This window comes from Thalia democratica, unplaced genomic scaffold (genome assembly GCF_965202585.1).
Source record: "Thalia democratica unplaced genomic scaffold, ktThaDemo2.hap1.1 HAP1_SCAFFOLD_1567, whole genome shotgun sequence".
NCBI classification, from domain to species: Eukaryota; Metazoa; Chordata; class Thaliacea; order Salpida; family Salpidae; genus Thalia; species Thalia democratica.
Window position 1 is genome coordinate 2,501 of NW_028140406.1, and position 10,000 is coordinate 12,500.

A 10,000-nucleotide genomic window follows, 5' to 3' on the forward strand; every position below is an offset into this window, starting at 1 on the left:
AGCGGTTTCACGTACTCTTTAACTCTCTCTTCAAAGTGCTTTTCAACTTTCCCTCACGGTACTTGTTCGCTATCGGTCTCGAGCCAGTATTTAGCCTTAGATGGAGTTTACCACCCGCTTAGGGCTGCATTTCCAAACAACCCGACTCCGGGAAAACCGCTAGGACGAATTACGACCGCCGCCAAGGGCCTAACACCCGCTCTGGGAAAAGGCCTCGATCAGAAGAACGTGGGCAGTCGTTGGTTCGCCGCATGCTGAATTCCATACGCTACATTTCCTCGCCCTCCAAAAAGGCTCGGATTTAGCGCTGGGCTTATCCCGCTTCACTCGCCGTTACTAGGGGAATCCTTGTTAGTTTCTTTTCCTCCGCTTAGTGATATGCTTAAGTTCAGCGGGTCGTCCCGCCCGATCTCAGGTCAAAAGTGATGTACTACAAAAGTACATGCGCTTTGTACGTCGGCCTTTTGAAGTCACTTAACTTATTCTCGAGCACCTACCGTCGTTGCTACCTCACCCGAGGCCAGCAGGCTGCTCACGCTTCAGCTGTGAAATCGCCAGACCAGCTGTCTTTGACGACACGCTCCTTAATTAAGAAACGAGTCGCAGGCACTTTCAAACTAATGAAAGGATCGGTGTGTTAAAGACCCTGAGACGGACGTGGCCCCAGGATTACCCGAGGCCGCAATACGCGTTCAGAATATCGATGCTCAATGTGTCCTGCAATTCACATTACTTCTCGGAGCTAGCTCCGTCCTTCATCGACGCTCGAGCCGAGTGATCCACCGCTAAGAGATCTCTCGTGTTAATCAATCTCAATGCAACCAAAAAATCGTGTTCAAAAAGAAGCGGCCGCGCCAGCACTTGCGTGCTGAATTATTACTCCCGCTGTCAGAAAGCAACGCGACCGAACTATAACAGTTACAGGGCTCGGTCCCTTCGAAGAAGAGACGTCGCTTGAAATCAAATTTCGATTCGTTAATGATCCTTCCGCAGGTTCACCTACGGAAACCTTGTTACGACTTTTACTTCCTCTAAATGATCAAGTTCGATCGTCTTTTCGAACACCGGCGAGTGCGTTGCCGCACGTACCAGGCTCAATCGGAGGACCTCACTAAACCATTCAATCGGTAGTAGCGACGGGCGGTGTGTACAAAGGGCAGGGACGTAATCAACGCAAGCTAATGACTCGCGCTTACTGGGAATTCCTCGTTCAAGGGAAACAATTGCAAGTCCCTATCCCTAGCACGACCGGGGTTCAACGGATTACCCGGACCTTTCGGCCTAGGGAACACACGATGATCCGGTCAGTGTAGCGCGCGTGCGGCCCCGAACATCTAAGGGCATCACAGACCTGTTATTGCTCAATCTCGTGTGGCTAAACGCCACTAGTCCCTCTAAGAAGTTGTCTCCGACCCAATGGGTCGAGCAGCTATTTAGCAAGTAAGAGTCTCGTTCGTTATCGGAATTAACCAGACAAATCGCTCCACCAACTAAGAACGGCCATGCACCACCACCCACAGAATCAAGAAAGAGCTCTCAATCTGTCAATCCTCGCTGTGTCCGGGCCGGGTGAGATTTCCCGTGTTGAGTCAAATTAAGCCGCAGGCTCCACTCCTGGTGGTGCCCTTCCGTCAATTCCTTTAAGTTTCAGCTTTGCAACCATACTTCCCCCGGAACCCAAAGACTTTGGTTTCCCGGAAGCTGCCGGACAGTTCTTAAGTTCGACACTGCCCGATCGCTAGTCGGCATCGTTTAAGGTCAGAACTAGGACGGTATCTGATCGTCTTCGAACCTCTGACTTTCGCTCTTGATTAAAGAAAACATTCTTGGCAAATGCTTTCGCAGTCGTTCGTCTTGCGCCGATCCAAGAATTTCACCTCTAACGGCACAGTACGGATGCCCCCGTCCGTTCCTATTAATCATTACCTCGTGCTCCGAAAACCAACAAAATAGAACCGAGGTCCTATTCCATTATTCCATGCAACATTATACAAGCGTAAAGCCTGCTTTGAACACTCTAATTTTTTCAAGGTAAACTTGCCGGACCACCGCAACACTCAGTTAAGAGCACCGCGAAGGCACCGACCAACAAGAACAACAAGGCCAGTGCTAGCCTTTCGACCGACCAACCTCGCCGTCCCTATATCCAACTACGAGCTTTTCAACCGCAACAACTTAAATATACACTTTTGGAGCTGGAATTACCGCGGCTGCTGGCACCAGACTTGCCCTCCAATGGATACTCGTTAAAAAGTTTAAAGTGTACTCATTCCAATTGCAGGACCTCGTACGAGGTCTGCATTGTTATTTTTCGTCACTACCTCCCCGAGCCGGGAATGGGTAATTTGCGCGCCTGCTGCCTTCCTTGGATGTGGTAGCCGTTTCTCAGGCTCCCTCTCCGGAATCGAACCCTGATTCTCCGTCACCCGTTACAACCTCGGTAGGCCGATACCGTACCGACGATAGTTGATAGGGCAGTTGCTTTAATGAGATGTCGCCAGCACTAGGCCGTGCGATCCGCAAGCTTATCCAGAGTCACCATTGTAACGACCCGAAAGCCGGTTAGTTTTGGTCTGATAAATGCGCGCCTCACGTCAGTTCGGCGCTTTACGCATGTATTAGCTCTAGAATTGCCACAGTTATCCATGTAAAAGCGTACAATCAAATGAACCATAACTGATTTAATGAGCCATTCGCAGTTTCACTGTACGTGAGCTCGTACTTACACTTGCATGGCTTAATCTTTGAGACAAGCATATGACTACTGGCAGGATCAACCAGATAACTATCCGAGGGCGTTTAAACCCGTTGCTCGACTGAGCGTTTTTACTGTATAAATACAGACCTTTTCTATCACTCGGCTTAAAAGCCTTGCGAACGTTACTGAAAGTCGGCGCCGGCCTTTTGCTGTTTAAAGCGCCAGCCCGCGTCGACTGCAGCATGCAGCTATACAACTGACTGTTCTTTCTCCCGACCAACCGTTTGCCTTCTGCCGGTTAACTCGTCAGCAGCAACACGCCATCTGTCTGCTGCAGTTACCCGCCTCGAGCCGTGCCTGCCTGCGTCGGCTACTCGTCTCGACGACTTCGCAAAGCTATAAGCCTACCGCCGCTGGACGCTTGTAGTTTTTCATACGCTGCTCCAATGCGTTTACATAGCACGTTCGCCGCCGCTGCAATAGCCGCGCCTCGGGTGCTAAACAGTAATGCTTTAAGCCCGCTTTCTCGTCAAGTCGACCGAACGCACAAACACGTCTCTCTCACTAGTGTAAAGTAATGCATACGTGTATGATGCTCAAATGTTGCTGTTGAACTTTTTTTGCCGATTTTTTCCGATTTTTTTCAATTTCTTTGTTTCTTTTCGATTATTTTAATGTTTTAAGCTTATTTATGCTACGTTTAAATGTTTTAATACTTTTTTATACTTTATTTAATATGTTTAAAAGAAATAAATAAAAAAAAATATGTATAAACTACTTTTTTTAATGTTTTAAATATATATATATTTATTATAAATAAACTTTATTTGTATTATTTTTTATTTAAGCGTACTTTTTAAATCTTTATATTTGTTTTATCGTTTTAAGCACATTGCGATAAATATAATAAACAAAAAATTGAATAAAAATAATAATAATAAAAAAAAAAAAAAAAAAAACATAAGCTTATTTTATATTTTTATTTTATTTTTATTTAAACTTACTTTTCAAACCTTAATACTCGTTTTATTTTTTTAAGCAGATTGCGATAAATATAATAAACAAACAATTAAATGAAAATAAAATAAAAAAATCAAACATAAGCTTATTTTATATGTTACATTTTATCTTTATTTAAACTTACTTTTTAAACCTTTATAGTTGTTTTATTTTTTAAGCACATCGCGATAGATATAATAAACAAACAATGAAATAAAAATAATAATAATAATAATAATAATAATAATAAAAAATCATAAGCTTATTTTGTATGTTTCATTTTATTTTATTTAAAACTTACAATTTAAACCTTTGTATTTGTTCTATTCTTTTAAGCACATCGCGATAAATATAATAAGCAAACAATTTAATAAAAGTAAAATAAAAAAATCAAACATAAGCTTATTTTATATGTTTCATTTTATCTTTATTTAAACTTACTTTTTAAACCTTTATAGTTGTTTTATTTTTTAAGCACATCGCGATAGATATAATAAACAAACAATGAAATAAAAATAATAATAATAATAATAATAATAATAAAAAATCATAAGCTTATTTTGTATGTTTCATTTTATTTTTATTTAAACTTACTTTTTTAACCTTTATAGTTGTTTTATTTTTTAAGCACATGGCGATAGATATAATAAACAAACAATAAAATAAAAATAATAATAATAATAATAATAATAATAAAAAATCATAAGCTTATTTTGTATGTTTCATTTTATTTTTATTTAAACTTACTTTTTTAACCTTTATAGTTGTTTTATTTTTTAAGCACATGGCGATAAATATAATAAGCAAACAATTAAATAAAAATAATAACAAATAAATAAAACAATACGGCTAAACTATAAAAAGAAAACTAAATAACTGATAAATACTTGTAAAACATTATTTGAAAAATGTATTTTGAAACACAACACGATTGATTTATAAATAATAATATATTTTTAATTTGTGTAGTTCATTTAAAGTAGTCTCCCTTTTTGCTTCTGGTTTTATTAGAGTTATATATAACAATAAATGGTGTAGTTTATTTAAAGTAGTCTCCCTTTTTGCTTCTGGTTTAATTAAAATTATATAACACATACTATAGTAAGTTAAATAAACTATAGTAACTTTATAAAACTACTTTACAAAATACATTTGTATAATTTAATAACTTTAAAATAACTATCAAGAATAAAATAGAATAGCTTTAAGTTTAGTATACAATTGGTATGTAAATTGTGTAGTTTATTGAAAGTAGTCTCCTTATTTGCTTCTGGTTTTACTTGAGTTACATAACGTTAAATAAACATACTTAATAAACGTAACCATCAATACTGTCATTTTAATAAAACTAAGTACAAATACATTGAATTAACATAGAACTTTAAAAAGCCTTCGCTAGTATCTGTTGGTAACAGTAAATAACCTATTATGACTCACAATACAGGAGTGCGAAATTTATTTTTCATTTGATTTTTCAGGTATTTATTTATTTGTGGAAATAAACTTTTTTATTACATTAGAAACTAATTGAATTTTTCCTATAACTATACCTATTATTATATTTAGTATGCTTAAAAGTAATAAAATGACACGTCGCGATTATATAATAAACAAACAATCAAACAAACAAAGAAAAAAAAAAAAAAAAAAACTATTTTTTTAAACTTATATTTCAACTATATGTCTTATTTTATTTTCATTTAAACTTACTTTAAACCTCTGTATTTGTTATATATATATTTCAACACAATACGATTAAACTATAAGACAAACAACAAAATAAAATAATCACATTAATAAATACACTAAGCAAATAGCTAGAATAAATATAAATAGTTCAATATATACAATATTTTCTTCCATTTTTAAGTTACTTGTTAAACATATTTATTTAAAAATGTTTCTTTAGAATATAAAACTAACAGTTCTACAAATAAAGAAATTAAAAAGCCAATACACATAACACTAACTTTTCATAAATTAGATATGCAAATATGAACAAAATAGTAACTAAATTCTAAAGCTTTTGTAAACTGTGAACTTATAAACTTATAATAATAATTGCATATTCACCATTCACAATAGCTTTTTATTTAGTACACAACTGGTCTGTAAATTGTGTAGTTTATTGAAAGTATAATCCCGTTTTGCTTCTGGTTTAAATAAAGTTATACAACACATACTAAAGTAAATTAAATAAAGTAATTCACTACTATCGTATTAAATAAAACCAATTTACAAAATACATTAATTTAAATTAAAGTGAACTTTGAACTTATAATAATAATTGCATATTCACTATTCAGAATTTCTTTAAATTTAGTACACAACTGGTCTGTAAATTGTGTTGGTTCTATTCAAGTACTCTCCTTGTTTGTTTTGTTTTAGTTGTATTTATTTTTAGATACTAGCACATTCAATACACATAATAAAGTAAACCAAATAAACTCTATTAATTTAAACTAAGTACAAATACATTAAGTTAATACAAAACTTTAAAAAGCTTTTGCTAGTATCTGTTGGTAACAGTAAATAACTTATTATGACTCACAATACAAAAGTGCAAAATTTATTTTCGTTTGATTTTTCAAGTAGCCACGCTTTTATTTGTTTTTGGACAAAAAGACTTTAAAGTTTTAGTATAAAAGACTAGTTGTATTAATTTTAACTCAGAAAATTGTACTCTACAAGATGGTGCCATTATTTTTTCGATATCTCAAACTGGTCAAACCACTTTTTTAGCGCTCTAATTGGTTTAAACAGCAAATAAGCAAACAGCAAATAACGTTATCTGATTGGCTAAGGTTTTTGTTTGCTAATAACTAGAATTTTCTTTTCTTTTAAGCGTTAAAGAAATGTAAATAAACGAGTAATAAGTATAAATAGGTCAGAAAGAAAAATAGTACAAAAAAGATGAATTCAAAAAGCAAAGGCCTACGGCACGTGGTATTCCCAAGCGGTCACCCATCTAAGTACTAACCACGCCCGACACTGCTTAACTTCCCAGATCGGACGAGATGGGGTGTACTCAGTGTGGTATGGTCGTAGGCGTTTGAAGGCGTTTACAAGCCTTTATAAACCCTTCGGTTTATTTAAAAAACCTATTTGCACTTGATTTACAATCAATTTGATATTTTAAAATTATTCCTTATAAAATTTTAACCTGAATTAACTTTTTTTTTGTTTTTTTAATCAACAGTTACTCCCAAACTGTACTAAAACTGTATTGTAACTGTACAAAAGTGTTTGTTTAAATAATTGTTATCTATAAATTACCTAAGACCAGGAAAAGTAGAAGTAAAGTTTATTGAATTATTAAATAAATAAAATAAAATCGTAAAATAAAATAATACAATATGTTTACAATTTGTCATTGATCTATCCATTTATGTTATTGCATTACAAATACAAACATTGCATACATTCAAGAGTATTATTCATCAATCTTTTCAATATAATAAGTTTTAAATTTATATTTATTTTTAAATAATTCCTGACATTTTAGATTACCTGAGATTTTTTTTTAATTAAATTAATTTTAGTAATTAAATACTTGACGTTCTATTTTGTTTAATTTGATAACTCAACCATGTTTATTTTTTTTACTAATTTAAAAGAACTATTAAACTAAAAGACATTACATACAGCTTCTAAAAGTTTTAAACACCTTAAAAAATATTATTATTTTAAAGATATATTAAAGAACTAAACAGATATTACTCCTAAAAAATCTTGTTAATAATATATAAAAAGTACTCAAAGTCAGACTCGGAAATATATATACTGTTGTATATCTTACTTGAAGTTCACTGTAATTGACACTGTATAACAAAATTATAAAAATCAACCTATTTATATAGCAAAATATTTCTTTATCTTTGTCGTGGCGCGGTGGGTCAGTGGTCTTATCAGCTGACTCATAAGCAGAAGGTTGTAAGATCGAATCCCGCTAGTCGTCACGAAACACCACTATCGTTCAATGTTCGGGCTTCAAATTCTTTGAGATTATACTGTACTATTTATCTATCTAACTAATCTATCTAACAAATGTTGTTCAATCTAGGTTGTGGGTACTTGGGTCGAGTAATGCCTTTGACTTACAATCTGTTGTGGATTGACAATATTCCTCTATCTATCATTAAACAAATCTATCTAATAAATGTTGTTCAATCTAGGTTGTGGGTACTTGGGTCGAGTAATGCCTTTGACCTACAATCTGTTGTTGATTGTCAACATTCCTCTATCTATCAATAATGATTATATTCAATAATAAATGTTGATTAATTCAGTTGTAAGAAAACCAGTGCGCTGGTTAGGTTGGGTAAGGCCTTCGACTTACAATCTTGGGGATTATCAACGTTCATCACAAGTACAGTAACGATCTCATTGAATTTCCAGTTGGAACATAGGATTGTAGTGGTGGCCTACTTTGTAGGTTTTTTGCCTAGTTTGTTTTTTGCCTAGTAGTGTTTGCCTAGTTTGACAAACTATAGTATATATATTGTATAACTTTACTTGTATTATTTTTTATTTAAATTACTACTTATTATTAAAGAATTAAATTTTTTTAGAAAAAAAAACTATGTATTTTAACTAATGCTTATATTATATGTTTTGTTTTATTTTTATTCAAACTTACTTTAAACCTCTGTATTTTTTATACAATACGATTAAACTATATAACAGAAAAATAATTAAATAATCAAACTATTGAATAAGCAGTTAATTAGTGTGTTTTTTTATGCTTCTTTCATTTTTAACTTACTTGTTAACCATATTTCTTTTATTAAAGTATAAAACTAACAGTTACTAAAATAAAATAATCATAAAGTCAATACACAAAACACTAACTTTTTATAATTTAAATATGCAAACATGAATATAGTTATGAATCTATTATTTATTCAAATAGAATTATTCAAAGCTTATAATTATAAAGCTTTTGTATAATGTTTCAATTACAGTGAACTTTAAGTAAGATAAGTTTTTTTTTTTGTAATAACTACAAAATTGGTATTTTAGTTTATTATTAGTAACTAAATACTTATATTTATTATATTTAAAAAAAAACATCTATACTAACTCTAATTTCAAAGCATATTAAATACAAATTTTACCAACTAAATATTTATTTTTATTTTAATTATTATAACTTTCAAACATAAGCTTGTATACCTTATATACCTATATACCTCATATAGTAGGCTTGACATAACATAACATTATTTAATTCTTTTTGTTTGAAATAAACTCATTTAGTTATTAGTAAATTACAACATAAATGTTTATAACAATATAACTAAGATTTAGCTTTTGAGTTAGTAAACTTTGATAGTTTTCTTTTAATAGTTTAATAATCTTTATTTAAGTTCAAGCAAAATTGCTATATATTTAATACACATACAAAAGTAAACTAAGTAAACGTAATTCAATAGTTTCTATTAAGTAAAAGTAATTACAAATACATTAAGTTAATACAAAACTTTAAAAAGCTTTTGCTAGTATCTGTTGGTAACAGTAAATAACTTATTATGACTCACAATACAAAAGTGCAAAATTTATTTTCGTTTGATTTTTCAAGTAGCCACGCTTTTATTTGTTTTTGGACAAAAAAACTTTTAAGTTTTAGTATAAAAGACTAATTGTATTAATTTTAACTCAGAAAATTGTACTCTACAAGATGGTGCCATTATTTTTTCGATATCTCAAACTGGTCAAACCACTTTTTTAGCGCTCTAATTGGTTTAAACAGCAAATAACGTTATCTGATTGGCTTACGTTTTTATTTGCTAATAACTAGAATTTACTTTTCTTTTAAGCGTTAAAGAAATGTAAATAAACGAGTAATAAGTATAAATAGGTCAGAAAGAAAAATAGTACAAAAAAGATGAATTCAAAAAGCAAAAGCCTACGGCACGTGGTATTCCCAAGCGGTCACCCATCTAAGTACTAACCACGCCCGACACTGCTTAACTTCCCAGATCGGACGAGATGGGGTGTGCTCAGTGTGGTATGGTCGTAGGCGTTTGAAAGCGTTTACAAGCCTTTATAAACCCTTCGGTTTGTTTAAAAAACCTATTTGCACTTGATTTACAATCAATTTGATATTTTAAAATTAATCCTTATAAAATTTTAACTTGATGTAAGTATTTTTTTTATTAAAACCTTTTTTTTTGGTGTTTTAATTACAATTACTCCCTGTAACTTTATTTAAGACTTTGTTTAAAAGATTGTTAACTATATTCTATATTAAATACTATGATTAGAAGTAAAGTTTATTAAGTGATTAAACTAAATAAAAAA

At 32.1% G+C, this 10,000-nt stretch overlaps 4 non-coding genes and 1 pseudogene across 4 annotated transcripts; all 5 read right to left on the reverse strand.

Moving 5' to 3' along the window:
- The window catches only part of LOC145848620 (large subunit ribosomal RNA), a pseudogene marked incomplete at its 3' end in the record, with an annotated part of 2,919 nt that extends 2,500 nt beyond the window's left edge, over window positions 1-419 (reverse strand).
- Window positions 420-641: 222 nt separating this feature from the next.
- LOC145848625 (5.8S ribosomal RNA) lies at window positions 642-794 on the reverse strand. Its single transcript, XR_014372074.1, has one exon. It is a non-coding gene; the product is annotated as a 5.8S ribosomal RNA (ribosomal RNA).
- A 182-nt stretch (window positions 795-976) lies between these two features.
- On the reverse strand, window positions 977-2,784 carry LOC145848617 (small subunit ribosomal RNA). The gene has a single exon (XR_014372069.1). It is a non-coding gene; the product is annotated as a small subunit ribosomal RNA (ribosomal RNA).
- Window positions 2,785-6,628: 3,844 nt separating this feature from the next.
- LOC145848613 (5S ribosomal RNA) lies at window positions 6,629-6,747 on the reverse strand. The gene has a single exon (XR_014372065.1). It is a non-coding gene; the product is annotated as a 5S ribosomal RNA (ribosomal RNA).
- Window positions 6,748-9,602: 2,855 nt separating this feature from the next.
- Window positions 9,603-9,721, reverse strand: LOC145848623 (5S ribosomal RNA). Its single transcript, XR_014372073.1, has one exon. It is a non-coding gene; the product is annotated as a 5S ribosomal RNA (ribosomal RNA).
- Between the last annotated feature and the right edge of the window lie 279 nt (window positions 9,722-10,000).